This window comes from Alligator mississippiensis, chromosome 4, assembly GCF_030867095.1.
Source record: "Alligator mississippiensis isolate rAllMis1 chromosome 4, rAllMis1, whole genome shotgun sequence".
Lineage (NCBI taxonomy): Eukaryota > Metazoa > Chordata > Crocodylia > Alligatoridae > Alligator > Alligator mississippiensis.
This window is the reverse complement of record NC_081827.1, coordinates 50,624,178-50,652,058: the sequence shown is the minus strand read 5'-3', so window position 1 is coordinate 50,652,058 and position 27,881 is coordinate 50,624,178. Positions and strand designations below refer to the sequence as shown.

Below are 27,881 nucleotides of genomic sequence, written 5' to 3'. Positions count from 1 at the left end.
GGTTATTTCTGCACTGTGGTGCACATTGTGAACAGATTTTTCTAGTTCTGTTTCTGGGCTCCCTCTGATCTTTATAATGTTCCGTGTAGTGCTGTCATCCCTAGGCACTTCTCTTATCATTTCTTAACTTGTTCTTCTGTTCCTAGTGCAGGGGGTATCTTGCAGAGCTGTGCAAAGAAATATTCACAACATGAACTAAACTGGTGAAAAACAACCTTTCTGTTGTTTTATGAGTCATTATGACAATCACTTTTATAGTTTTGGAAAAAACAGTCAAGCTTTAGAAGCCAAGGGGAAAACATGTATCTTTGGAATGGTTGTGCTAAACTTGTGACATCCCAAAATATTCACGATTTATTCAATAGCAGGTGTTTGAGAGAACCAACTCAATTTTTCCCTGCCCCAAAAGCAAAAGTAACAAAAACACTTCACTCTTTAACACATTTCTAAAACCTCTTGTTTTTATTTTCTCTATTTTCAGTGGCATGCAAATTCTTGAAAGTGACTTTCTAAATATGTTTTTTTCCCAATAAATATGTTTGCATTTTATTTATCTCTGTTTTTTTGCTGTAGCTATCTAATGAGCCTAATCCAGTGACCAATGAAGTCAGTGGGAGTCGAGACCAAAGAAGTGAGCTTTCAAATTTATTTAGAGTCTTTTGAAAATTTAGTTTCTCCTTAATTCATGATAAGTCTCACAGAATGATTAAATATGTTTGTAGACGTGAAGGGTGGTCATATAGAAGCCTATGCTCTAAGCCAAGGTAACAAAGTCCAGTTTCAGCTGTTACATGAAATTGATTACACAAGTAAAAAAGACTGAATGAGTCCTAACAAAAAATGTGTACTGATATTTCTCAAGGACTGTTAAGTTTGTACATGGTAAATAAAAGGAATGCGGAGTGGTAATTAACAAATAAAAAATTGGTGTGTGTTTTTTTTAAATTAGGACTAAGTGGTGAATAGGAGAGAGTACAAGAATCATGGGTGGACTGTACTGACTGGGCTCTATCATGATGACATGCCACTTCATCCTTACCTCAGTCCAACTCCTCCACTCTCTCCTGGGATCTACTATGACATCATGGAGCCTTCATCTGCCTGATCTTGACAGAGACCTGAGCCAGAGGGAGGACCCATGTGACACCACTACCTCCTCCAGGTTCAGCTAAGAATACCAGCAATGTGAGATTCATTTTCTTTCTGTTATCTTCAACATCATTCCTCCTTTTTCCCTACCCACTATATTTCTTTATCTTATCTTTTTGCCTTCTTCTAAACAGAGTTTGGCTTAGCCTTCCCTGATCTGCATCTTTTACAACATTGTTGTGACCTGAAAGCAGCTAAAGGAATTTTCATAGTTTTATAATTTCATAGTCGGTAGGGTCGGAAGGGACATGAGGAGATCATCTAGTCCGACCCCTTGCCGTGGCAGGAAAGAGTACTGGGGTCAAACGACCCCGGCCAGACGTTCGTCCAGCCTCCTTTTAAAGACCCCCAGGGTAGGAGCCAGCACCACTTCTTTTGGAAGTTGGTTCCAGGTCCTAGCCGCCCTGACAGTGAAATGGCGCTTCCTAATGTCTAGCCTGAAACTACCTTCCGTTAGCTTGTGTCCGTTGTTTCTTGTAACTCCTCGGATTGCTTAGGGGAACAGGGACTCTCCCAATGCCTGCTGGTCCCCCTTGACTAGTTTGTAGACTGCCACTAGATCCCCTCTCAGCCTTCTCTTGTGGAAGCTGAACAGGTTCAGAACCCTCAGCCTCTCCTTGTAGGGCCTGCCCTGCTGACCCCGATCATGTGGGTGGCCCTCCTTGGGACCCTCTCCATATTGGTCACATCCCTCCTGAAGTGCGGCACCCGAAACTGGATGCAGTACTCCAGCTGTGGCCTGACCAGTGTCGCATAGAGGGGGAGGATCACCTCCTTGGACCTGCTTGAGATGCATCTGTGGATGCACGACAAGGTATGGTTGGCCTTCCTGACCATGTGCCCACACTGTCGGCCCATGTTCATTGTGGCATCAATGATGACTCCAAGATCCTTTTCTGTCTCAACACTGGTGAGAAGGGAGTTCCCCAGCCTGTAGGTGTGCCGCTGGTTCTTCCTCCCCAGGTGCATTACCCTGCACTTGTCAGTGTTGAACCCCATCCTGTTCTCATCGGCCCACCCCTGTAACCTGTCTAGAACTGCTTGTAGCCTGTTCCTTCCTACTAGCATACCCACTTCACCCCATATCTTAGTGTCATCTATGAACTTGAGCAGAGTGCTTTCTACCCCCTCACCCAAGTCACTGATGAAGATGTTGATGAATTTTGTAAACAGCCTGATATCGGTAGAAGCTTGCCAAGTTCTGGTATGCTGAAAAGCCTATATGCTGTGCCCACATTTCTCTAGCAATGAGATTACAAGTTAAAGTGAGTGCCAGAAGTAAAAGTTTCATTTTCTATATTTTTTGTTCTTTTTTCTCCCCTTCTGTTTATTTGTCTTGTGTGCATCTGTGTATATCAGAAACAAGACTGGATACTAACAATGGCAGCAAATTCCCACCGTTCACACAGGTTCCTATCCTGTGTACAGGACCTCCACCTGACGCAGGAGGTACATGGTCCCACTAGGAGGAATGCCTTACTGGACCTCATATTGGCAACAGGGGATGACATGGTAGGGGACCTACAGATCAGCGGTCACCTGGGGGACAGTGACCACCAAATAATAGAATTCATCATAAGGCATAGAGTGGGTAAGGTAACTAGTAGGGTGGAAGTGCTAGACTTTAAGAAGGCTGATTTCAGCAAACTCAGGCGTTTAGTCTATGACGCACTGCAGAGTAAGAGATTTGGCGAGATGGGAGCCCAGGAAGGGTCGCTGTGCCTTAAGGAAATGATCCTTCAGGCACAGAGGGAGATGATCCCAATGTGGGGGAAAGGGGCCTAGAGGCTTCCCTGACTGGCTAGAGAAATCCAGACCAGCCTAAGGGCAAAAAGGGGGGCATATAAGCAGTGGAAACAGGGAGGGATTACTAAAGAGGAGTATACCTCCTCAGCTCACAGTTGTAGGGAGGCAGTTAGAAAGGCCAAAGCTACCATGGAGCTGAGGATGGCATCCCAAGTTAAGGATAACAAAAAATTGTTTTTCAGATATATAGGGAGTAAAAGAAAGGGCCAGGGAGGAGTAGGACTGCTACTGAATGGGCAAAAGCAATTGGTGACAGACAGGGGAGACAAGGCTGAACTCCTCAATGAGTTCTTTGCCTCAATGTTCCTAAACGAGGGGCAAGACAAGGCTCATAATGGGATTGTAGAGAGGCAACAGCGGGGCACCAGACTACCAAGCGTTGACTCTGAGATATTGCAGAGTCACTTGGAAGAACTGGATGCGTTTAAGTCAGCAGGCCTGGATGAGCTCTATCCGAGGGTACTGAAGGCACTGGCTGATGTCATTGCACACCCACTGGCAAGAATATTTGAACACTTGTGGTGCATGGGCCAGGTCCCGGAGGACTGGAAAAGGGCCAATGTGGTCCGTATTTTGAAGAAGGGGAGGAAGGAGGATACAGGCAACTATAGGCCAGTCAGTCTCACCTCCATCCTTGGCAAAGTCTTTGAAAAGATTATTAAGGCTCATATATGCAAGAGTCCAGCAGGAAAAAATTATGCTGAGGGGAAACCAGCATGGGTTCGTAGCAAGTAGATCATGCCTGACTAATCTAGTCTCTTTTTATGACCAGGGTACAAAACACCTGGACACAGGAGTAGAGGTTGACATCGTCTACTTAGACTTCAGGAATGCTTTTGATACAGTATCCCACCCCATACTGGTGAACAAGTTAAGAGGCTGTGACTTGGATGATTACACAGTCCAGTGGGTGGCAAATTGGCTAGAGGGTCAAACCCAGAGAATGGTGGTGGATGGGTCGGTATCAACCTGGAAGGACATGGGCAGTGGGGTCCCGCAGGGCTTGGTCCTTGGATCGATACTCTTCAATGTCTTCATCAGTGACTTGGATGAGGGAGTGAAGTGTGCTCTGTCCAAGTTTGTGGATGATGCAAAGCTGTGGGGAGAAGTGGACACACCGGAGGGTAGGGAACAACTACAGGCAGACCTGGACAGGTGGGACAAATGGGCAGAAGACAATAGAATGCAATTTAACAAAGAGAAATGCAAAGTGCTGCACCTAGGGAGGAAAAATGTCCAGCACACCTACTGCCTAGAAAATGACCTGCTTGGTAGCACAGAAGCAGAAAGGGATCTTGGAGTCTTAGTGGACTCCAAAATGAACATGAGTTGTCAGTGTGATGAAGTCATCAGAAAAGCTAACTGTACTTTATCATGCATCAGCGGGTGCACAACAAATAGAGCCAAGGAGGTGATACTGCCCCTCTGTTGGGCACTGGTCAGACCGCAGTTGGAATACTGCATTCAGTTTTGGGCGCTACACTTCAAGAGGGATGTGGATAACCTGGAGAGGGTCCAGAGAAGGGCCACTCATATAGTTAAGGGCTTGCATGCCAAGCCCTACGAAGAGAGACTAGGGCACCTGGACCTCTTCAGCCTCCGCAAGAGAAGGTTGTGAGGCGACCTTGTGGCTGCCTATAAATTCATCATGGGGAGTGCAGAAGGGAATTGATGAGGATCTACTCACCAAGGCGCCCCTGGGGGTCACAAGAAATAGTGGCCATAAGCTAGCAGGGAGCAGATTTAGACTAGACATTAGGAAGAACTTCTTCACAGTTAGAGTGGCCAAAATCTGGAGTTGCCTCCCAAGGGAAGTGGTGCTCTCTTCTACCCTGGGGGTCTTCAAGAGGAGGTTAGATGGGCATCTGGCTGGGGTCATCTGAACCCAGCATTCTTTTTGCCTATGCAGGGGGTCGGACTAGATGATCTATTGATGTCCCTTCCGACTCTAACATCTATGAATGACAGTTCCATGTCAACACAACTTTTGTCTTGGATGATGGGGTTGAGTGCAAGCTTAGCAAATTTACAGGCGACACCAAGTTGGGTGAAGTTGCAGATGCTCCATCGTGTAGGTCTAGGATCCAGAATGACCTGGACAGACTGGAGAGAGGGTCCACAGTCAATCACATGAGATTCAACAAGAAGTGCACAGTTGTGTACTTGAGACACAATAATTACATGAACAAATACTGATTTGGAAGTAAGGGGCCAGGCTGCAGTATTGCAGAGAGGGACATGGGGGTTACAGTAGACTAAACTGTAGTTTAGTTTAGTACAGTAGACTAAACTGACAAGCTAAGTATGAGCTGACCATGTGCTCTTGCTGGAAAAAACAAACAAATGAAAAACCAGCAGCCTATTAGGGTGTAAAAACAGGAGTATCATTTGCAAATCAAGGGAAGTGATTTTTCCTCTCCATTGAGCACTGGTAAGGCCTCACCTGGAGTACTGTGTCCAGTTTTCGGTCCCACACTTCAAAAAGGATGTGGGCAGTTTGGAGTCCATCAGAGAGCAGCAAAAATGATTAGGGCCTGGGAAGCAAGACTTTATGAGGAAAGACTGAAAGAACTAGGGTTATTTAGTATGGCCAGGAGAAAGAAAGCAGGGGGATTTGGGAACAGTCTTTAAATATCTGAAGGGTGATTACAGAGAGGAGGGTAATAGACTTTTCTCTGTGGCCTTAGGGGACAGGCATAGGACCAATGGCTACAAGCTACAGCAGAGGAAATTTTGGAATCTTTATCCCTGGAAGTTTTCAAGAGCCAGTTGGACAGGCATTTGGCTAGGATGGTTTGGTTACAGATGATCCTGCCTTGAGCTGGGGGCTGGACTTGATTATGTCATGATATTCCTTCCATCCCTATTTTCCTATGATGCTATAAACTTAAATACCATCAAAAATCTACTTAACAGCATTTTGGCTTCATAAGGACTGAAGGGGCAGAAAATAAAGGACGTTGTTAAAATAAAAATGTACTTTATTCTTATATTTTGAATACTCAACTAATTTTCTTTTTCTCTGTATGTTTAATTAGAAGGTTTAAAAGGTTTAAAAGGTTTTTTGACGGTGATTGTTACCATAGAACTAAGCAGGCTGAAGCTGCTTTACTTAAAACTGTTTGAAGTTGTACAGTGAGTGCATCACTGGCAACTTGGGACTCTGGACATATTTATTTCATCAACATTAGCGCAATAGGACAATGGTATTAGAATCTTTCCAAAATAAGTTGCAGTGGTGTGCATCTGGGGACCAGATGGCATGGTGTGGAGGTATTGATTCAGTGCAATGGGGGGAGCCCGTGTGCTATGGGATGTGGCATGTGACCTGGGTGGGTGTGTCACTGGGGGTTTGTGGTCCCTGGACACTCAGATGGTGGAAAGTTTGAGGTACCGAGGTATCCATAACATCCAAAAATAAACAATGAGCATTCTCACAAATGGTTTATATTTTTATTATTTCTGTCTTTTCCAGAGATAGATTCATAGATGTTAGGGTCAGAAGGGACCTCAATAGATCATTGAGTCCGACCCCCTTCATCGAGTCCAACCCCCTACTCAATAGTTTGGTTGTATCTGTCTAATTTGCACTTAATTTTCTCTGTCCCTGCTCTTCATATTTCCAAGGGTTCTGATCTCTGCCTTTGAGGTTGTTGTACATGATTTTCCAAATCTCTGCTTTGCAAAGCCTCTGCAGCCTTTCCTGTTACAATGTGATGTGCAAACTGACCACAGATATTTGTCCAGCAGAAATGAACTGCCTCTTTCTTATTTTCCTAGCTGAAGCAGGATAAAACTAACCTTCTTGTGACCAATTTCCTGCTAAGCTCTAGCACAAATAAAAATATAAGACTTTGTGGTCAAAGCTGCAGCTCGTGTTTTAGCATTACATTAGGTTTTCTACACTTACTGGATTTAAAAGCTGATGGTGTTATACCTGGTGACTTGAGGATACTGGAGCTCCATTTCCCAGAGTAATGGTTCTTCAGGACAGATGTACCAAAACTCCATACTTCTTTTGCAACATCTTTCTTCCTGGAGGGCTAGCATGGAAATCTTCAGAGCCCACTGCCATTAATTCACAGCAGGGTTTCTCTGTAATTCCTGCAGTGAGGGCAGACACCCGCTCTTATTCCTTTAGCATCATTACTGTCTCCAGCTCTGTATTTAATTACATGTTCTATCCCTCAGTTCTATGGTGTCTTCCTTTCAGAGACTGGTTGGGTTTTGTAATATTGGAATAATATAATTTGTCAAAAGTATGCTAATCTTGTTGTCTTAAAAGCTGGGCATTTTCATGTTCACTTACTAGTTCGCTCTTGTGGAAAGCCCCGTAATCCTAAATCCTTATCTGAAAATTCTGTGAACCTGTCATTTTTTTCACTCTTGACTTGCATTTCAAAGAGATCTGCTCCTTTTTATCACCCTGTCTACTTTCCCATTACAATTTTACATTATGATATTGAAGCAGTCTTTGATCATTTTGTAGTTTGCTTAGGTCCTTGTGTAATAAGTTCACTTGCTTGTCTAGTAGCATGTTCACTTGCTTGTCTAGAATGCTGCATGTCAGTGAGATAACCTGCACAAGCCTAATCTCATTTTGCCTTCATTTTTGATTAGGTGGCATACTTGTCTGATGTGCTATATAAATTGTCTGATTATTTGGGCTGAGACTTTGTTGATAATTAATATATTTTCTTGAGGGACATAAATAAATACATTTCCTCTAGTGTTCTGCCTTTCCTTCTCTGATAGCAAATGCACACAAAAGCACACAATCTTTTTTTATGTCTGTTAAAAATTTTTTTCCTATATCTTAATAATGTTTACTGCTATTACTAATACAGTATTCACCCTACATTACATTGCATAATATATTAGTGAGAACATACATTGCCTGTTACTTATACTGATGGATATTCTAAGATTGGTAGAAGTCACTGTTGGCTTGCCCAGATGTGCTGATGGCAAAGAATGTTATGTGATTCTGGTATGGTTGAACTGTGAGCTTGGGCTGGGTGGTTCTCTATTTAATAATTTTCTACTTCTTCTTTACATAGAAAACAAGGCAGTGTGGCACCTTTATAGTCTAAGTCATCGACACTCAACCTTTTGGCCATGCAGTTTGGTTCATGGTCTGGATGAGACCTCACATGCCGGGATTGGCTCTCCACCCCCTGGAATCAGGGCCTGGGGTGCCATGCTACCTCTACCCAATCCCAGGATGGAGCTTTAGGGCCTTGCGCCACCTCTGCCTAGCCCCAGAATTGGGCTCCGGGGTCTCTCACTGCCCTGCCCTTTGGGATTGGGCCTCTGGGCCCTGTGCTGCCCCACCCATTGGGATCAGGATCCAGGGCCCCCTGTACTGCTGTTGTTTGGTCCCTGGCTCTGGGATCAGGCCCAAAGCCACACTGCATGACCCATCTAACATGCAAGGCCATGACCCACAGGGGTTCCTACAACTGAATGACACAGCACTGGGGGCTATGTCTGGCCCACAGATGAGGGTTGTGCACCCTTGGAATTGCCCATTCATAAAGACATGAGCTTTTGTAGGAATAGCCTACTTTGTCAGGTGGTGTGAATGGACTTGCAGAGAGCCAATATATTAAATAGAAAGGAATAAGGTCATTTAAATGCAAAGGATAAGGAAAGGTAGTGGAAAGGAAGGGTCACTGCTGAGAGAGGTGATGTTGGATTGAAGAAATTCTGGCCCATTGAAGGACACATGGTCATAAAATCAAGTTGGTTTTTAATGTTTTGCTGTGTAAGAGAAGAGCTACTCTGAGGTCAGTGATGGCATGTCCACACAAGTTAAAGTGTTCTTCCATGGAATTGATATCAGGTCAGTTTCCTTTTGTTCTTTCACATTGGGATTGCTCTGCCTGTCCATTGTAGACAGCAGGGGGACACTGTAAACAAGTGATGGCATATATGATGCTGCTAGAGGAGCAGGTGAATGAACCTGGATGTTGCAATCTGTGCTGTTTGGTCAAGTGATGATATGGTCTGTGTTAAGGAGAGAGCACAGGTGGTATCTAGGTCCACTGCAAGGCCTGGTACCTTGGAAGGAATAGGAATTAGGTAATCTGTTGCTGGTGAGATGTTGTTTCAGGTTGGGGGGCTGTCTAAGTAAGCTGTAGTCTATGAAAGGTGCCACTCTTCACAATTTAGTGCATAAGGTGCTACATTGCCCTGCCTTCTGCCTAACTTCAGACTGACACAACTAACTACATGTTTCTTCTTTGCATATAGATTGCCATTTTGGAAAGAGATGTACCTTTTGGTTTGGAGGTAGGTAAAATTCACTTTTGGCTATTCAGATTGGTGAGTAATTTACATTATTTTAACTTATATTTTTAAGATGAATAAGACTCCTCTGCAAGCATCAATGTGCATTTATTTATATGCCTAGTAAAGAAAATAGGCATAAGGTATAATTTCAGGCTCCTGGGGACAGTGGCAGTCTCTTTGGTCTGTGATTGTATATAATGAGGTGCTGTTTTTTGCACTAGAGTAACTAAAGGAGGGAGCACAAAAATAGCAGGTTCTGTGGTTTTGGCCTAGCCACTATTCCTAGCAGCCCAGCTGCAGTTGCTTGCCCATATGCTGTTGCCACCCAGGGCAAGATGTGTCCAATGACATCTCTGGGTTTTTGAGCAGGCTACCTAGATGCTTTACAGTACTATTCCTCCTCCTTCCCCTACTAGAAATGATACTAAATAAACCATCATTAGTTAGTTTGTCTGATGAATAGTCTAAACCAGCATTAGTTAACCCAACTAACAGAGCTGCGTCTCCAAACAAAACAAAAAAGCAAAAAAAAAGCTGAATATCTTTCAAGCAATCTTGTCAGAAAAGGTCTGAATAAAACCAGAGGCCCAAAGCCAACATGGTCTGTCTCTGCTGGATCAAGTATTTGGAGGAGTAAATTTCAAATGTAAGGGTCTTTCCTGAGATCACTGTGCTATTAGCCATGCAGGTTATTAATTGGGGGAGGGTTGGCTCAAGAGGCAAGATGATCTCAAATGATCATGTGTGACACAAAGGAAGGATCTGTCTCCTGTGACAAACAGAATACAAACTAAAGAAGAATTTTATGGCTCAAAGCCAAAAACCCCTGGAGATAATCTGAAAACTACTGTAATCATTGTTGTAATATGGTACCCGTGTTAAACAACTGCTATGTAGACATCTGCCACCTGCTCTACAACAAGTTTCTGAGCGGTCTTCAAGAGACGCTGTAGAAACAACATATTGCAGTAATAATTTGAGATCTGTACCTAGTCAAAAAACAAAAAAAATCATAGTCTCCTGGCCAGTTTGAGGATGAAGAAAATGTGGCCTTCAGTGGGATCCATGTAATAATTACCTGAATATTTAATCCTAAATTTATTTGCATTAACCTAAGGTAGCACCTTCTCTGAAAATGAAAATATTTCTTCATTCTAGCAACTGGAAAATAAGATCATTATGGTGGAGAGTCATTTTAGTCAAGTGTCATACTGATGATCCAATGAGGTCTTTCATCCAGAAAAGTAAAAAAATGTTTGTGATTTCACCATCTTTCTGAGGAAGTGGCCTGTCATATATGTTTTCTTCACCTCCTCCCCTACCCACATTCCTTTAATTACAAGCCAATAAAAGCTGTATAGAGTCTGCTTCATTCAGGAGTCTGAGAGGTACCAACATATTTTTGTCACACAGTATATATAAAATAACAATGTGCATCACAGTAGGAGGAACTGCTGAAAAATAATTGCAATGAGATATTTCAATGATGGCTTATTCAGAACCTGCTGGGAATACCCTCTATGCTGTTATTTTCAATAAGAATATTTACTGTAATAAACATGGTAGACCCCTATTTTTAGTTTAATATACAGGTTTGAGTAAAAATTATGAATTATATTACTCAGCTCTATCTCTTGAATTATCTTAACCATATGGGGCTGCTCTTAAAATTAAGCAATTTATTATTTTCTAAAGAGCAGCTAGGGGACCATTTAATACATATAACTGAAAGTGATGTAATTACAAATAGAAGGGCAGGAATAATGTTATGCAGTCGCAGTTTATAAATTGAACCTTGCATCTCTTAATATATGTCTACATAAATTATTAGTATTAGTTTGGTTCAGTCCTCTCAATGGTTTTGTGATATCATGCGTATTCCACCTGTTGGTAAGCTTGTAAACCACTTGTTAACTGTGCCAGCAGCTATTTAGTCTCTTTCCAGTGATTCTGAAGCTTTTTGCAACTTGTGTGCAACACAAAGTCATTGTTTCCATACTGATATACCAATGGGCTATCTCTCCAGAGAAGCCAAGTAATACAATTGGCTAAGGCTCTTAAGAAACTTAATCATGTTGAAATAATTGTGTAACCAACATGCTACACGTTTTGTATGTGTGTATGTGTGTGCATGCATGTGTTCAAAATTGCACAGCTGGGCTGGAAATGCAAAGGGTGTGTTTAATATTGCAGCCTTCTTATACATGTGCATACATACATGCAGACAGTGTGTTACTGTGTAATTGACTGTTTAATTCACTTAAAAAATATATCAGTCTAACCTTTCTTGCTCCTGCCTGCCCTTATAATTATCTTTTTGACCATAGATAATGGTATATTAATTTCAAGGTTCTAGTTCAGCTCCTTTGGTTACAAGCATATTTTGCAGTTATTGAAATCTGCTCAGGTATCACTGAGATTTATTAAATCGAGAAGTAAATATTGACTAAGGTAAAGCTATAAAAACATGGATGTGGTAAATTGAATGGGAACCATGTTATTGCCATGTTACATCTTGAGCTGCTCAAATGCTGATCATTGTTAGTGCTAGCTTGCGTTTAGAGCAGTTGCATCTTAAGGCTAAAAGCATTCTCTGACTGCCCACACCTACACAGCTGTGACTTGTCATTAGAGGGCTGGCATGCAGGGGCCTGACTAGAAGCTACAGCTGTGAGTTGCCACTACAGGGCTGGTGAGCCAAGACAGGGTGGTGGTTGGGGTTGTGAAAGATGGGCTGGGGGGAAAGGGGCAGGAACATGAATCTGGAAGGTGGAAAATTAATGGGAGATGGAAAGAAAGTGAGGGGTGGAGGAAAGATGGTGAAAACAAGGAATTCAGCTACTGGAGGATAAAATGAAAAGTTAAAAAACATTAAATAGAAATCAAGAGGAAGCAAATTAAAGAAGGTCTTGTATATTAATAGATTGGGGTTTGGGATTGGGGTGTGGGGAATGATAGTCATGCCTCCCATGGTATGTGGGAAATGGGAGCAACGAGGGAAAGCACTTTTGGGGGAGCTATTGTCTCTACCTTGGTAAGGATACCTCAGGTTATAGGTACCTGATTTGGCCCCCTACCTTGTTCCCCCTGACCCCTCCCTAAACCCCACTCCTGGACCCATTTTTGCTCTGCAACCTGGTTAGCTGGCATGTGCTCTGCAGATAGTTTGCATGAGGTTGCACCCCTGGTGGCAGGAAGGAGAGATGGCTTGGTGCCAGACCCCGCCCCCCCAGGCAGTAGTATTCAGGGGGTGGAAACTCTGTCAAAACAGGGGGTGGGGGAAGGGACACTGCATCTTGGGATGCTGACGGATTGCAACTTGGGCTGTTCATCTGTGGAGCGTGGCCACACAGTAATGGAACATGAGCTGGGTAACACAGATCAGAGATAAACCTGTCCTGGAGTGGCATAACTTTAAGACATCTGAAGTGTGCTTAAAACTAGTTTCAGGTGTTAATGTGTGGACAATCCTGGGGTTAAGAGATCCAGGATCTGCCTAAAATTAATGTATGACATGGCCCTTAGGTAAGCAAGCCTTAAAGATTTTACATGTTCAGATATTACTTTATATTTTCTGCACTGGATTGTCTCATAGTCAAGAAGAAAATAGTTGGAAAATGAGAAAGTGCAACAGTAGTTTCAGTTAGTTGGGCCTGGTATCCTAAACTTATGGCTAGGTCTCAAAAGTTCAGATTAATTTAGTGAGAATTAGACACCAAAGTAGGCTGGAGGGTCTGGGTTTAGCTCTTCGTTTCATTACTGCAGAGAGAAACTGTTTTTCTCGAGGACTTGTCACAAATGCCATGTCTAGACTGTAAGCTTACCATGCTTGGCAATGGTGCCCTTAAACATGCCATGCTCCTCTGTGTTTGCCACCTTGCCAACTTGAAGCATTAGTTATACTAGCTATAATGCTCCTAGCTGTGGAAGGAGGTAGCATGCATGGAACAGTGTCAGGTGTCAGGATGGCATGGTAAGTTTAGGTTTAGGCATGGCCAAAGACCAGGTCTCTTACAAAAGCCTGGCTGAAACCAAAACATTTCTGTTCCCCCACTCTTTCTGCAAATGTTCTATATTGTTTTCAGGGTTGGAAACATGCACACAATTATATTTGTATTTAAATATACATAAATATGTATAATATGTATAATGTATAATATATACACACATATATACAGATGTATATACATAAATAAATTCTTCAAACTGAACCCTGAACACAGTATACAGACACAAAGTTCAGGAGTTCAGTTTGGATAATTTTTTACCCTTGGTATATAATCAATGACCTATTTGATATGATGCTGTCTTGGCTAGATAGTTAAGAAGAAAGGCCACTGGTCTTCTGTGATTTTGATATATTTAGTCATGTATTGCAATTTCCTGTGTGTTTGAAATGGTTTAAAGTTATAGTAAAGGATGCCTTTTTTACTGTAGATGACAAACATTTTTAAAGGGTCAAGGTTTATTCACTTATTCATTTAGAACTCAAGGTTTATTCACATTTCTTGCAGAGATAATTCTATATCAGTCTCATGGATGTTGCTCTTTTGCATTATTCAGCGTAGCTCAGAATAGGGTGATTGAACTAAATTATTTTGTTCCCACTTTATTCAAAAATACTGAATTCCTATTTTGCTTATTGTTTGAATGTTGTACATTTTCTAGTGCTTCCTTATTAACGCCTTTGTTTTAAAAATGGGGCATAGAGACTCCTGATCTCAGCAAATATCTTAGCGAGTATACTTTTGCTTTGGGGCAAGCACAACTTAATATTCATAAATCTTGGAATGCAGAGGCAGAACGTGAAGAGAATCAATGTGGATTCTCAAGCATTAGGTATTGGGGCTAAATATCTGATGTGAACAACTTATCAAAGGATTGGCGACATTATTAAAGTATCATGTAAGAGCCAAGCTATCTCTAAGTTTCAAAAAACCCATGGAAAGAAGAACTCCAGTACGAGTTGACATTTCAATAAAATATGGCTAAGAAGAAAATACCTTGTATAAAGAGATCTCAACAGACTAGCATAGAATGAAACAATAAAGGAGAAGCCAAAGCAATAAAATAAAAATTGATCCACAGAGATGAGGCTTCAAATTTGAAAATCAATTAAAGCTAGTTTTTAAAATGAAATGTAAATAAGTGATGCCAGAAGAGGCACCCCAACTTGCATTCTGTGTGTGTTGCTTTTAATTCATATTTTATTTATTTTTGATTCCTCAAATCCTCAATAGCTGCTCATTTTATGCTGTAGGTGCTCTTTACTCAAATGCACGTGAACAGTAATCATCATTCACTCTGATATAATGCATTGTTTGGCCCATTTCAAAGAACAGAAGCAAACGTAGTATAAATAATTTGAAATGGCTCCTGGCTCTGATAGTAACCTTCTCCAAGGCAAGGCAAGCCAAGCCCCACCAAAAATCTAGGAAAAAAGATAAGCTTTGCAACATCTGCAGTGAATTATTGGTCCAGACTGTAGCAGACCCATGTGGGGGAGAGGGGGGGGGCAGTTTCAAATGTCAGAGGCTGTCAGCACCTCCCTTTTTTGTGTTCATGAACCTTCATATTGAGTATTTTTACTAACCTCAACTCAGTTAATGGAGTATATGGAGAGGATAGCAGTCTCCCAGATAATGAGGTCCCAAACTAAGAATTTGTAAGTTAAGGCCAAAACCTTCCATTCCATGTGGGGGTTCAGGGCAGGACACAGTATTTAGTTTGGTCTGGTTTAAGTTAGGTTGGAGCCTTAGCAATGCAGTGGTGCTGGCAGTCAGCACTAGCAGGAAAATCAGAGAAGGTTTTTCAAAGCTAAAGATGTTTTCTCAACAGCATGCCTTGAACCCAGAGAGCTCTTGAGTCAGCTCTGCTTTATCCTGGGGACTAGCTTGGTGGCACTATGAGCATGAAGTCAGGTCCTGGAACTGTTTATGACGTTCCTGATTTTGACTACTTCACATTACTGAGGATCCTGACTAGAAAGAAACAGCAAACAATTCCCAGCACAATCCCACTGTATTTGTTGATCTTGCAGATGTAAGCTTCTCTTCATTGTATGCGTTCTCTCTTCCCTTTTGTGGCAGCTTTGGCCCTGTGGGGGTGGCCATGACACCCCCTGGTGGCTGTGCGGCTCTTGCCCAGCTCAACCTCTGAAGTTTGCTGTTTCTGTCGTTGCTTCCTTGCAGCCTCCCTGCCTGTGGGTCCCTTACCCTATCAGTCTCTGGCAGTGGCCCCACTCAGACCTTTGGCCCCTCCGGGGCCCTAGCCCTACTCCCAGGCCAGTAGAGTTCTGCAGGATCCCCAGCTCTGGCAATCCCTGGCTGTGGTCCCTCCTGGACCTTTAGCTCCTCCTGGGCTCTGGCTCCACCCTCAGGCCAGTTGAGACCTCCAGGCTCTCTGATCCAACTTGCCCCCTGGGCTCAGTCTGTTGTCATGGCCTCTCCTGGACCTTTGGTCCCTCTTGGGCACTGGCCCCAGTCTTGGACCAACTGGGAATCGCCAAACTTCTTGGCCGTGGCAGTCTTTGGCTAAAACCCCTCCTGGGCTACCAGCTCTCTGCGTGGTCCTTGATCCTGGCCCAGCAAGGCTTGAGGCTAAACCACTGGTGTAACTTAAAACAAAACACCTATGACCTCTGGCAGACACCTAAGCTCTCTCCCCTTTTCATGGCTTTCAAGTCTAGACTGCCTGATCAGCTGAGGACGTTGACTTATATAGCTCCAGCCTGCCCCCCTGCTGGTCAGGTAACTCTCATCAACCCCCTGCCACCTGCAAGCTGCCTCGCAGGCTGCTTGTCCCCATAAAGGAGCAGATGCACCCCCAGTGCCCTGCTACACCTGTTCTCTGTTCCCTTTTGCTCAACAAAAGATATTTTAATCAATAAAATACATTTGCTATTATTCTTTTTTAAAATTTAAACATTTTTTCAGGACAAATTATGCTGAGGGGAAATCAGCATGGGTTCGTGGCAGGCAGATCGTGCCTGACCAATCTAGTTTCTTTTTATGACCAGGTTACGAAACGCCTGGACACAGGAGGAGGGGTGGATGTCGTATACTTAGACTTCAGGAAGGCCTTCGATACGGTACCCCACCCCATACTGGTGAACAAGTTAAGAGGCTGTGACTTGGATGACTACACAGTCCGGTGGGTGGCGAATTGGCTGGAGGGTCGCACCCAGAGAGTTGTGGTGGATGGATCGGTATCGACCTGGAAGGGTGTGGGCAGTGGGGTCCCGCAGGGTTCGGTCCTTGGACCGATACTCTTTAATGTCTTCATCAGTGACTTGGACGAGGGAGTGAAATGTACTCTGTCCAAGTTTGCAGATGACACAAAGCTATGGGGAGATGTGGACACACCGGAGGGCAGGGAACAGCTGCAAGCAGATCTGGACAGGTTGGACAAGTGGGCAGAAAACAACAGAATGCAGTTCAACAAGGAGAAATGCAAAGTGCTGCACCTAGGGAGGAAGAATGTCCAGCACACCTACAGGCTAGGAAATGACCTGCTGGGTGGCATGGAAGTGGAAAGGGATCTTGGAGTCCTAGTGGACTCCAAGATGAACATGAGTCAGCAGTGTGACGAAGCCATCAAAAAAGCCAATGGCACTTTATTGTGCATCAGCAGACGCATGACGAATAGGTCCAAGGAGGTGATACTTCCCCTCTATTGGGCGCTGGTCAGACCGCAGTTGGAGTACTGCGTGCAATTCTGGGCGCCGCAATTCAAGAGGGATGCGGATAACCTGGAGAGGGTCCAGAGAAGGGCCACTCGTATGGTTAAGGGCCTGCAGACCAAGCCCTACGAGGAGAGACTAGAGAAACTGGATCTTTTCAGCCTCCGCAAGAGAAGGTTGAGAGGCGACCTTGTGGCTGCCTATAAGTTCATCATGGGGGCACAGAAGGGAATTGATGAGTATTTATTCACCAAGGCACCCACGGGGGTTACAAGAAATAATGGCCACAAGCTAGCAGAGAGCAGATTTAGACTGGACATTAGGAGGAACTTCTTCACAGTTAGAGTGGCCAGGGTCTGAAACGGGCTCCCAAGGGAGGTGGTGCTCTCCCCTACCCTGGGGGTCTTCAAGAGGAGGTTAGATGAGTATCTAGCTGGGGTCATCTAGACCCAGCACTCTTTCCTGCTTATGCAGGGGGTCGGACTCGATGATCTATTGAGGTCCCTTCCAACCCTAACATCTATGAATCTATGCTTTCTATTGATTTTTAAATGCAGCAGAAAACTCAGAAATATGTATATATCAACTAAACACCTATCACCCTGAACTCCATCAACACATCACCCTCAACTCCACCAACTTCATATATCAACTAAATATACCTACATGAACTACATACATGTCTATTAGGGGTGTGTGAAGCAGGCCCTATTCAATTCAGATTTGGATTCGGCCCAAATCAGGAACAGTGATTCAATTCATTGATTCGGATCACTGTCCCTGATTCAATTCAGCCAAATCCGAATCTGAAGATTCGATGCTGATTCAGAGAATCAGTGATTCGGACATAGACACAGCTTTAAAAGTTTTTTCTACATAGCTTGAGTTAGCAGGTGCAGCTCATGATTGCTGCAATGCTGGGGCACATGGAGCATCCCACAGGAGTGGGGGCAGGTGGCCCTCCACATGCTCAGCGGTGAACCTGGAAGTGGACCGGAAGTACTTCCAGGACTGCTGGGGAGCATGCTGGACCCCCCCCCCCGCCACACCTCCCTGGCTTGGCATTCAGCTGCAGGGGGACTCCAGGTGTCCCCCCAAGACTGAGGAAGCACCAGTCGCTCAGCCAGGGAGGTATGGAGGGAACCCCCCAGCGTGCTCCCTGGTGTACATGGAAGTGGATCGGAAGTGCGTCTGGTCCACTTCTGGGTCTGCTACCAAGCACAATGGGGAGCCCTCCATGCTTCTGTGGGACACTCCATGCACCCCAGCATTGCAGTGATCATGAGCCACCTGCTATCTAGTGGTATGTAGAAAAAACATTTAAAGCTGCGTCTTTGTCCGAATCTCTCTAAATTGATTTGGAGTGTTCCAATTCAGTTCGATTTGGAGAGATTAAAGGTTTTTCTGATTCAATTCAGAGATTCGGCCACCAAATCAGGCCAAATCTCTGCCAAATTGAATCAAGGACTGAAGCTTCGTGAAGGAAGGAGGGAAGAGGGAGGAGGTATGGAAGAGGGAAAAACAAGTTTGGAAGGAGTAATAATTTAGTTACAAAAGTATTTTAAAATCTTTCCAAATTGTTCCAAACTTGATGAAGCAGTTATGCCTGCATAATATGTCTCTCTCCATAGATGCCAGCTCTGCCAACTCAGTATGCCAGCTTCCAACCGTTGGAAAGATTCTGCTTTTCCAATTTAGTATTATAATTCAGAAAAATAATAATTCAGTAATCCAATCCAATGCAGTAATATAGGCCCTTTGTAAGAGTGGAATCTGGGAAGGCTTCAACTTGAATTCCTTAGGTATATACTCAGGAATACACATACTTATCAAAGGTATCTCACTCTGCTGTCTCTCCTTGTGCTTAATGAAAACAGTCTGGCACATCCTGTACAGTACAAGCTACCCATCACCAAAACACCTGGCAACCCCCAGTGGCAGCTGTTGCATGAGGCCTTTGGCCATGCACATTTTTGTCCATCACTTAGATCCAGTAGCATTGGTGGCCTGCCTTTTTGCAAGGAGGAGGTGGGAGAGACTCTCTTCCATGTCTTTGTGGACTGCCTGTAGCTGCAACTGCTATTTGCTGCCATCAGCACCCTCTTTGGCACTCTGGATTTGGACTTCTCTGAGACTGTATACATCTTCTCTATACCAACCAAACAGCCAGTGGGAGTGTGATCTGCTTGGCCAACTTTCTTCTGGGCCAGGCCAAGATGATGATTCTGAAAAGCTGCAGAAACTTGTTTGTAGGGGCTGGTTCCAATGATGACCTCCAACTCTTCTGCTCCCTTGTCCATGTGCGAGTCTCATTTGAATTTGAACACTTCACCTTGCAACAAAACATAGACCAGTTTGTGTTGCATTGGGCCACTGAGGGGACCCTCTGCAAGGTGGAAGATGGACAGCTGGCCCTACATGTGTAACCCCATCAAGGGCATGAGCAAGGGGGTTTCAGTCTCCAGTAACATTATGTTTTTCTGTCACTAACAGGTGTTTCATGCACAGCCTCTCGGACAGCCACATACCCTTGCACTTTCACCATTTGTTTTTAATAGTTATATAAAAAAGTTTTAAAAAAAGTTTAAGCCCCCCCCCCTCTACCCTCCCCGCCCCACTCCACAGTTTTGCTTGTGAGGGGAGGGCCTAACTTCTGTAAAAACATTAAATATTTTTCAGCAGATTTGTCTTTGAGTACACATAATGGATAGCTCTGGAATAAGATTGTTGTACTTTCACAGTCATTGTCAGTTTTTTAGAATGAAAAAAATCTTTAAGATATGTAAGGCACATATTTTACTAGTGGTTTATTGATAGTGGTTTATTTACTAGTGGTTTTTTGAACTTGTCTGCTCTTTTGACCAACACTGGCTATCTTTTCTAAAATATCTGGCTTTAATTGTTTCAATTTGTAAATAAAATTGGTCTTGATAGGTGCTTTATAAAAGAATGTTGAATACATCAACATCAAATAACTTATTTTTCATGACACCTGCTTCACAGATGTTGATATTATTAATGTGATAAAATGGTAATTACTCCAAGGAAGACTGGTGATAGCTGAAAGTAGGTAGGCGAAACATGACACATAAATGTGTGCATAGAGCCATTTTACAACTCTAGTAAAGACCATACATATTGTATTTGATTCAAAACAAGGTAGGCAAAACCTACCCAGCCTGCATCATTTAAATCCGTAGTACTTAGTTATTGTATGGTGCCCCAATGAGACACAAAATAATATATGGTTATATGGGTTTCTGCCTTTGTCTGCTGATTGTCCTGTATTTTGTTTAGATTACTAATTTTTTCTAGAAGCAATTCTATCATTGCTTTGTGAAACTCATGAAGAAAGATGTCTCCATTATAAGAGGCATTGTCTGATTTTGCTTCAAATGACTAATATGCATTTTGAGTGAAACTTTGCACTGCATGTAGCAGGACACACTTCTCAAGTCTGGCTGAGGAGAAGGCTAAGCTGATTTCAGCCACCTTTGCACTCCCCTAATTTTAAGTCAGTTTTTTTCAACCAGAGTGCTTGTAAGGGTTCTCCAGGGTGCCATACAATATCAGCACCATGAGCTGTGTAGACACATGCATATGATTGACAAGACAAACCCAGAGGCCATGTCCAGACAAGTGTGAACTTTTAGTTCCCCGAGGACAAGTAGCAGCAGCACACCTTACACTGCAGCTACTTGTCCCTGGGGAGCACCCATGCCATGCACGCTTTGGCACTCAGCAAGTTACCCCAGGAGTGGTTAGGGAGGCTGAGGCCAGCACTGTGCTGGCCCCAGCACTCTTACCTGGGGTTCTGGGGGCTTCCTGGGCTGCAGCAGTGACGATCCTGCCAGGCAGAGCCTGGCTGGCAGCCTCAGTGTGGCTCCAGGTGGCCTGGCTCCACTTTTCAGCAGTACTTGCTGCCTGTGCATGTACTGCTCTGGGTTTTTTTTCTGCAGGGGGTTTTTTTTTCGTCCCTTGGATGTCTATCCAGGGGTCAAAACCTTGCGGAGGAAAAAAATAGAGCAGCACATGCATAGGCAGCATGCCCTTGCAGAGCAGAGAACAAGTGACTGTGCAGTACGTGGCACTGCTTATGTGTTTGCGGCACCACTTACTGCACAGCCATGCTTGTCTGGACACGCCCAGAGATTTCAAATAGGAATCCACAGTGTCAAAAATGTTCTGACCTGTTATGGTTTTTCTGAATTCTTTGCAACAGAAGAATTGCTCTAATGTTTTTCCATACTTAAAAACCAGTGAAAGCTAAGAGCTGGCATTTTCTGAGGAGTGCCTTGTGTCTATGAAGATTAAGAACCACTATTCTCAGTGTCTTCATGAGCTGGTGTGACATGCAGTAACTTAATGGTCCCTCAAAAATCTCTTTGGGAGAAGATGGTACCTGGAATTCCTGATGTCTGGTGGGCCTCCCATTTCTGGGCATGTCTCTCTCTCATCCCCACCTTGTCCCCTGTGCCAGAATTTGCCTTCGATAGTTTAAGCTGCTTTAAAGAAAGCCTTGAAGCAAAGGGAAACTCTCTTTTGAACAAATCCAGGGTCATAATGCTCTGTTATGCTGTATCAACAGCAGAAAGGTGCGGGGAGAATATTCTGAGTACTTATTTCTTAGAAACTACAGAGTCTCTATTTTAAAGAGAGACTCCAAAAATAATTTTGGCAACATTTCCTGACAGTTAATTGCAGAACTCTCCCATTTCAATCAATAAGGGTTGTATGCATATTTGGGGGGGGGAGTTGTTTCTTCGTGAGATGGGTAGGTTTTCTGAATTAATGAATGTATTGTTTTAAAATAAATAAGGGCACATATTATCTTTACTAAAAGCTGACAAAAATGATGGTTTGTGATCTTACAAAATTACAATTGTGTGGTGAGGAAACTGGAATTATCATACTAGTGTCATAACCAATATATTTTTTACATGCATAACATACATTGCAACCAAATGAATTTGCATGTGATAGAAGACTGGTAAATTTCTAAATGGTAACTGTACTTTCCATGTTGCACTCCATTTAGTGCTGTTAAACCTGACATTTCACCCATCATGTTTTAAAGCTTCTTCTAAAGAAAAATTAAAAGTGGAGCAATTTGTTTCTTTGAAAGTGAGGGCCCAACATTATGTTGTTATGGTAACCAGAGTTATAAAACATGTTAATAGAAGGATTGCTCATGAAAAGTTTCATTGGCTTAGTAGTTCTTAAAGGCGAAATATCATTTGCCTAATAAAATAGAATCATAGGAAAAGAGGGCTGGAAAGGACCTCATGAGGCCATCTAGGCTAGGCCCTTGCTGTAGTCAGGATCATCCCTGACTAAACGATCCCAGTCAAGTGTCTATCTAACCTGCTCTTGAAAGTCTGGGAATGGAGATTCCACAGCTTCTCTCCATAGTCTTTTCCAGTGCTTAATCACCAATGCTGCTGATATTTAACATCATGTGATTACTAAGTATTCATTAGATTATTAAAGTATTTTGTCTTAAACTGTTTATTCAGTAGTTCTCCTATGCCCAGTTTTCAAAGGTGACTTTTTTGAAGTGACTATAAACATCTGATGTATTAAGTTGTTGCTTATGAAAGCTTATGCACTTCTGGTTTGGTTAGTCTGTAAGGTGCAACTCTACCCTGACTTTTATAGATTTATAAATGCCTAAGTTACCTTGAAAATGGGACTTAAGCGCCTAAATTTTTTCCACACATTTGAAAACATTCCTTTGTATCTATGAACTAACACGATTCCTTTTTATTAATAGCATTTTGATAGTAGCATTCTATTTCTTATTTCTGTAATTGTGTTTTTCATCAATGTTGTGTTGGTGTATGGTATTTTTAAACAAAGGTTGAAAAAGGAAAAAATCAGACAAAATAGAAAAATATTGAGGATGGGCATTAATATCCCTTTTTCATGGAACTAACTTGAACTGAAAAGTGGTAGAGAGCTATGATAGATTGCTTGCTGTATCCGTTCACTGGATCTAAGACCACTGCAATCTCACATTAATACTCATTAGTCTTAATAGAGTTGGCTAAAATTTTTGGAATTTAGAATTTTTGATGAAAAAGGAAACTATTTTTCATGAAAACTATACTTTTAATTTTCCTAGCTATAATTCCCAGAAAAAAAAAAATTCAACTCTGTTGTTTTATACCAACGCATGTTTTAATTGAAAAAAAAAAAGCAAAAAAAAGAAAAAGACATGCAAGTCACAGAATTCACAGCAGCAATTCAATGTTACCAATTTCACAATGGATTTTCTTCTGGAGAAAATGAAACAAATTCTCTGGCTGGATACACACAAGTGTATAAAATAGGTTCAGAGCGATTCAGATGTAATAGGCAGATTCTCATCTAAAACAGTGTGGCTCCACTGAAAGCAATGGAACTATGTTAATTTACACCAGTTAAGAATCTGGCTCACAGATTATTGATTGGAATCATGCAAAGAAGAAAGTAATTCAAAATCAATAAAGTAAACTATTATTATTGATCCCTTCTAGGAAGTTGAAACTATATATAAATGTAGGGCATGATCCTCAACCCTTATACACAGTTAGTTGATTTAAACAGAATAATTCTTGTGCATCTGGCTTCAGGATTAGGCTGAAGCATTTTTCATTGAAACTTCCATAGGTTCTAATATACAACTTGTAATTTGTATAGTTAATGATAGTATATTTGCTTCTTGAGTGGGAAATATAGGATGTTTATATATCAGCAGTCAAGGAAAAAATATGTATAGAACTATATAATTACCTGTTCTATACATTATCTTTAATTGTTTCTTTATGTCTTTCTTTTACTGAAATTCCTTTGATTTTGTTAATGATATAAGTAGCTCAGAAGGATGTGCAACTAGACAATTAAAATAGAGGAGGAATTAGTGCTGAATAAACTATAATGGGTCCCATGAACATCTGACTTATTCAGTTCAACACAAGTCTTTGTTGTGTTGTGCACACGGGTGGATGTATGGGGGGGTGCAAGGGATGCAGTCATACTTCCTCTTTCTGCTGCGTGGTGCAGAGCCCAGAGCCTGGTGCCAGAGCATGGGTATGTGTTGTTCTGAAAGCCAGTGGGGAATGCTGCCGTTCATTCCTGTAATCCCCTGTTGCTGAATTTGGCAGTAGGCAAGGGAGTGGGGGCAAGTGGCAGTGGCATTCATCCCCCTGGTTCTGCACCACAGGTTGTGGCAGTCAAACTAATGAGCCAGTGAGCTCAGAGTATTCACTAAGTGTGTACCACACATCCAAAGGAAAGGGGGGGAGTGGCATTCCTTAACGCCTCCCCTCCCCCCACACACTCACACCTCTCCCTGGATGTACATAGATGCAAGTGCAACTCTGCTTCATTTTAAAGGTTGGTGAAAGTAATTACAAAATGATGTACAAATGGTTGGGGTACAACCTCTTGCATGTCTCTTTAAACGGCCAAAGCCTATAGGTCACCGTTCTGACCATGATATTAACCATGTTCCAGTTAACCTATCTGGAAATATTCTTATTCGTGCTTGGCTTTTATCTAATGGAATTCATGTGTAGATCTTAGAGGTGTGTAGATTTTTCTTATCTTCATTGTACAATTGGCCTCATTAAGTACAAGTATTTGAACCAATTTTATAAGACATCCTTTGACCTAATAGATAAGAGGTTGGTATACCACATACTTCCTAAGTATGGTTTTGTAAGTGACTTGAACTCTCCCGGCCTGTTGCTGTGATCTCATCTGGCATCAGAGAATGGGCTGAACTGACTAATTTAATGTAAGGGCAATTTCTAGGCTGCAATATAGTTGTGTAGGACTTGTTCTTGAGAAAAGCCTAACCCAGAGATCAAGTGATCCCTGTTTGCTGGTAGAAATAGTCTGTCAGGGATGCATGAAATTCAATATGTTGAACTAGGGTAAGATTTTGAAAATTGGGCATACATCAAATACTTTCATAAATATAATGATTAAATAAATCTGGAAACATATCCAGGGGTGGGAAGTAGGAGGGGAAAAGGAACATATGAATCAGCTATAGGCTGCCATCTGGTGTTCGTTTTGGGAACTACTGCTACCCATGCAATTCCTAGACATGATTGAAGAAAACAAGTGGTCCATTTCTTTGATTATTAACAGCTCTAAGGCGTTAAGTAAGACCCAATCCTATTACATACTGACAGTTTTTCTAAAAGTAGAATTTATTTTTAAATTACATTGGAGTTTTAGGTATGTGTCCTAATCTCTAGGAGTAGTTCTAATCTTAGGGAATCACATAGTTGTGTTCCCAGGTTGGAAAGTAGTGCATAGAGCAGGGGTTTGCACAGGGTATTGGGAAATCCATCACCCACGTGGGGAAAAATGTAGAAAACCCCAAGAGAAGATTGTACAAAAAAGTTTTCTTCTCCCTAAATATGTCTCCTGCAACCTGGTCCAAGGTCTTATGAATGTAAATGTAGGGTATATCTAACTAACTGCACCAGAAGCACAGGCCATATTATGTTGCACTGTTGCCTGCATGCTACTCACTAGAGCCAGAAGTAGTTTAGTCATATGTGTGCTTCTCCACCAGCAATGTATGAAGATTACGTCTTTTAGCTTGGCGCCTCCTAGTAGATTATTGGTATACACATGACAATACTGCTTTACTTGTTTAGGGAATTTCAGCATAATACATTGTATTCAAAAGCCATCACCATCTACACAACTACAGTAATGGATCACCTTAAACAGTTTGCAATTGTTTAGTTTTGGAAGAAAGATTTAGTGACTACAATACTTGCAGAGTATCAGGCTATGCCATTGCCTCTGGCTGGGATTTAACAAATACACAGCAGGGTTAGATGGAGGTTCAGCCTTTGAGCAGCTTTCTGGCTCTGCTCTTGTTTTTTTTATTGGCACCCTAGTCATTACATTGATTAATATAGAACTTGTTGACCAAGAAAACCACGAACAGTGCCGATAGATGTGTTGCAGGGCTGCTCTGACATGCTGTAATTACAGTGTGTCGAAGCATGCTCGATTAATCGAGCCTGCTGCAACATGGTAATTACTGCGCTCCGGCCAGCTTCATATTTCGTGTATTAGCATCTCCATGCTCAAAATGGTAGTGGGCATGCTTGAACTAAAGCTTGTCAAATAAACTTTAGCTCAAGCACCCCTGCCACCGTTTAGAAGCATGGGGATGCTAATACACAAGATGCTATGGCACTTTGTTTGGAGCATACACCCACATCAAAATCAGGCTGGGGTTTAGGTGCCCAACCTGAGACAAAAATATACTTGAGCTAATCAATCTTCTATTGTTCTGGTAGCAAGGCCAATGAGTTGTTTTAATGAGAATGGTAGTATGAGTATCATAGTTTTATTTTACAGGAAGCAATTTTCAACATAACATTTAAATCAAATATCTGATGATGACGTCTTTGACAATTATGCAATAACGTAGTGTGATTTAGGACTACATGCTGATGGTAGCACATCAGTTAACACATATTTTATTGATACTTTTAAATAAATAAATGAATGGAATTTTTTTTTCCTTGTTGATCTTTGAAATCCTGAAAAAATATTCGTCTAAATTCCTGAGTCCCTGTTGACAGCTTCTGTAATTTTAAAGATAACCGTAGTCATCTGGAAAGTGCCTGTTAAAAAGGAATAGCTCAACTGAAACAAATTCCTCTTGCTTTTGTCTCCAAGTGAACTGCACTGTGAAAGGACACAAAATGTTCATGCCCTGCCTGAGAGATTTGCAGTAGTAGGTATGGTGCAGTCTGAGGGGTAACTAACAGCTTCTGAATAGTACAGCAAATACTCTGAATGGGAAAAAGCTGTTGGTCAAGAATCAACAAGACAGACAAGTCTTTAAGTATAAAAAGGTATCTAAATCTTTCATGTGATTGTCCTTATAGCCTTTTTAAGAGCTACTCTTGGAAGGTGATTTTTGCTGCATGAAGAAACTGTGGGTTATTCAGGTGTATGAAATGATATGCAATGGACGTATGTGAGAGACAAGGAAAAGAACCTCTCACTCTAAGCAGTGATGGTAATAATTAAGTTCATAAATTGAGAATAATGATTCAATTTCGTAGCAGAAAATACCTTGTAATATTTGTACTTGACAGCATTTTTGTGCATTCTGTTTGAAATCTGTTGTGTATTGCACAACAAACAATGGATATTTCCATGCTTTTAGTCGTTATGTGTTTGAATGCCAGCCTTTAGGGAAGTTCAGATGTTCTGAAAATATACTAAAAGAATCTTTCTATATTTACCCTTTGTTTTCAGTATGTTGAGCTTTCAGGGAATACATTTTTGAGGAAGTAACTTAGAGCAGTTAAACTGGCATGAGAATGGTATAGCTATACTTGTATATATAAGTATTCCATGCTTTTTGGGTATGGACCTGTTACAAAGTCTGTTGAAGTCAGATTTTAGTGTTGATTTTAGTGGGCTTTGGATCAGTTTCATTGTGCAAACAAAATATACTACTTATTAGGGGTGTACAAAGCTTTGGTCGCTGATTTGATCCAGAGAAGATTTGGTCCAATTCGGAGGCCAAATCACTGAATCCAAATCAAATCAGGAGACAACCCCCCCCCCACCCCCCCTCCAAATCAATTCAGAGCCTCTGAATTGATTCGGAGAAGATTCAGAGATTCAGCAGTTTGGAAGGCAGTCTTGCAGGAGAACAGAAACTGAGAAGAGGGAGGAGGAGCGGGGGGGGGGGAGGAGGTGGGGCGGGGGTTGAAAGACTGACATCTGTAGCTGCTAAGTGACTGATCTTTCCCTGAGTCCTCTTCCAGTCACAGTGCTCTGGGGGAGGGACGTAGGAACAGCATTTAAACCTCTGTCTGCAGCCTTTCTGTCCTTTTTGTGAGCTGTTTCTGCCTGAGCAACAGCATCTGAAAGGTACTACTGGACTGGCTTGGCTTCCTAGTCAGTCTCTCTT

At 42.3% G+C, this 27,881-nt stretch overlaps 1 long non-coding RNA gene across 1 annotated transcript in view; it reads left to right on the top strand.

Annotated features, from left to right (window-relative positions):
* The first annotated feature begins 571 nt into the window (after positions 1 to 571).
* The window catches only part of LOC109284306 (uncharacterized), a 145,545-nt gene continuing 118,235 nt past the window's right edge, over positions 572 to 27,881 (top strand). The window contains exons 1-3 of the long non-coding RNA XR_009461568.1: positions 572 to 631; positions 950 to 1,185; positions 9,211 to 9,249. This is a non-coding gene — a long non-coding RNA (uncharacterized LOC109284306). The remainder of the gene's footprint in view (positions 632 to 949; positions 1,186 to 9,210; positions 9,250 to 27,881) is intronic.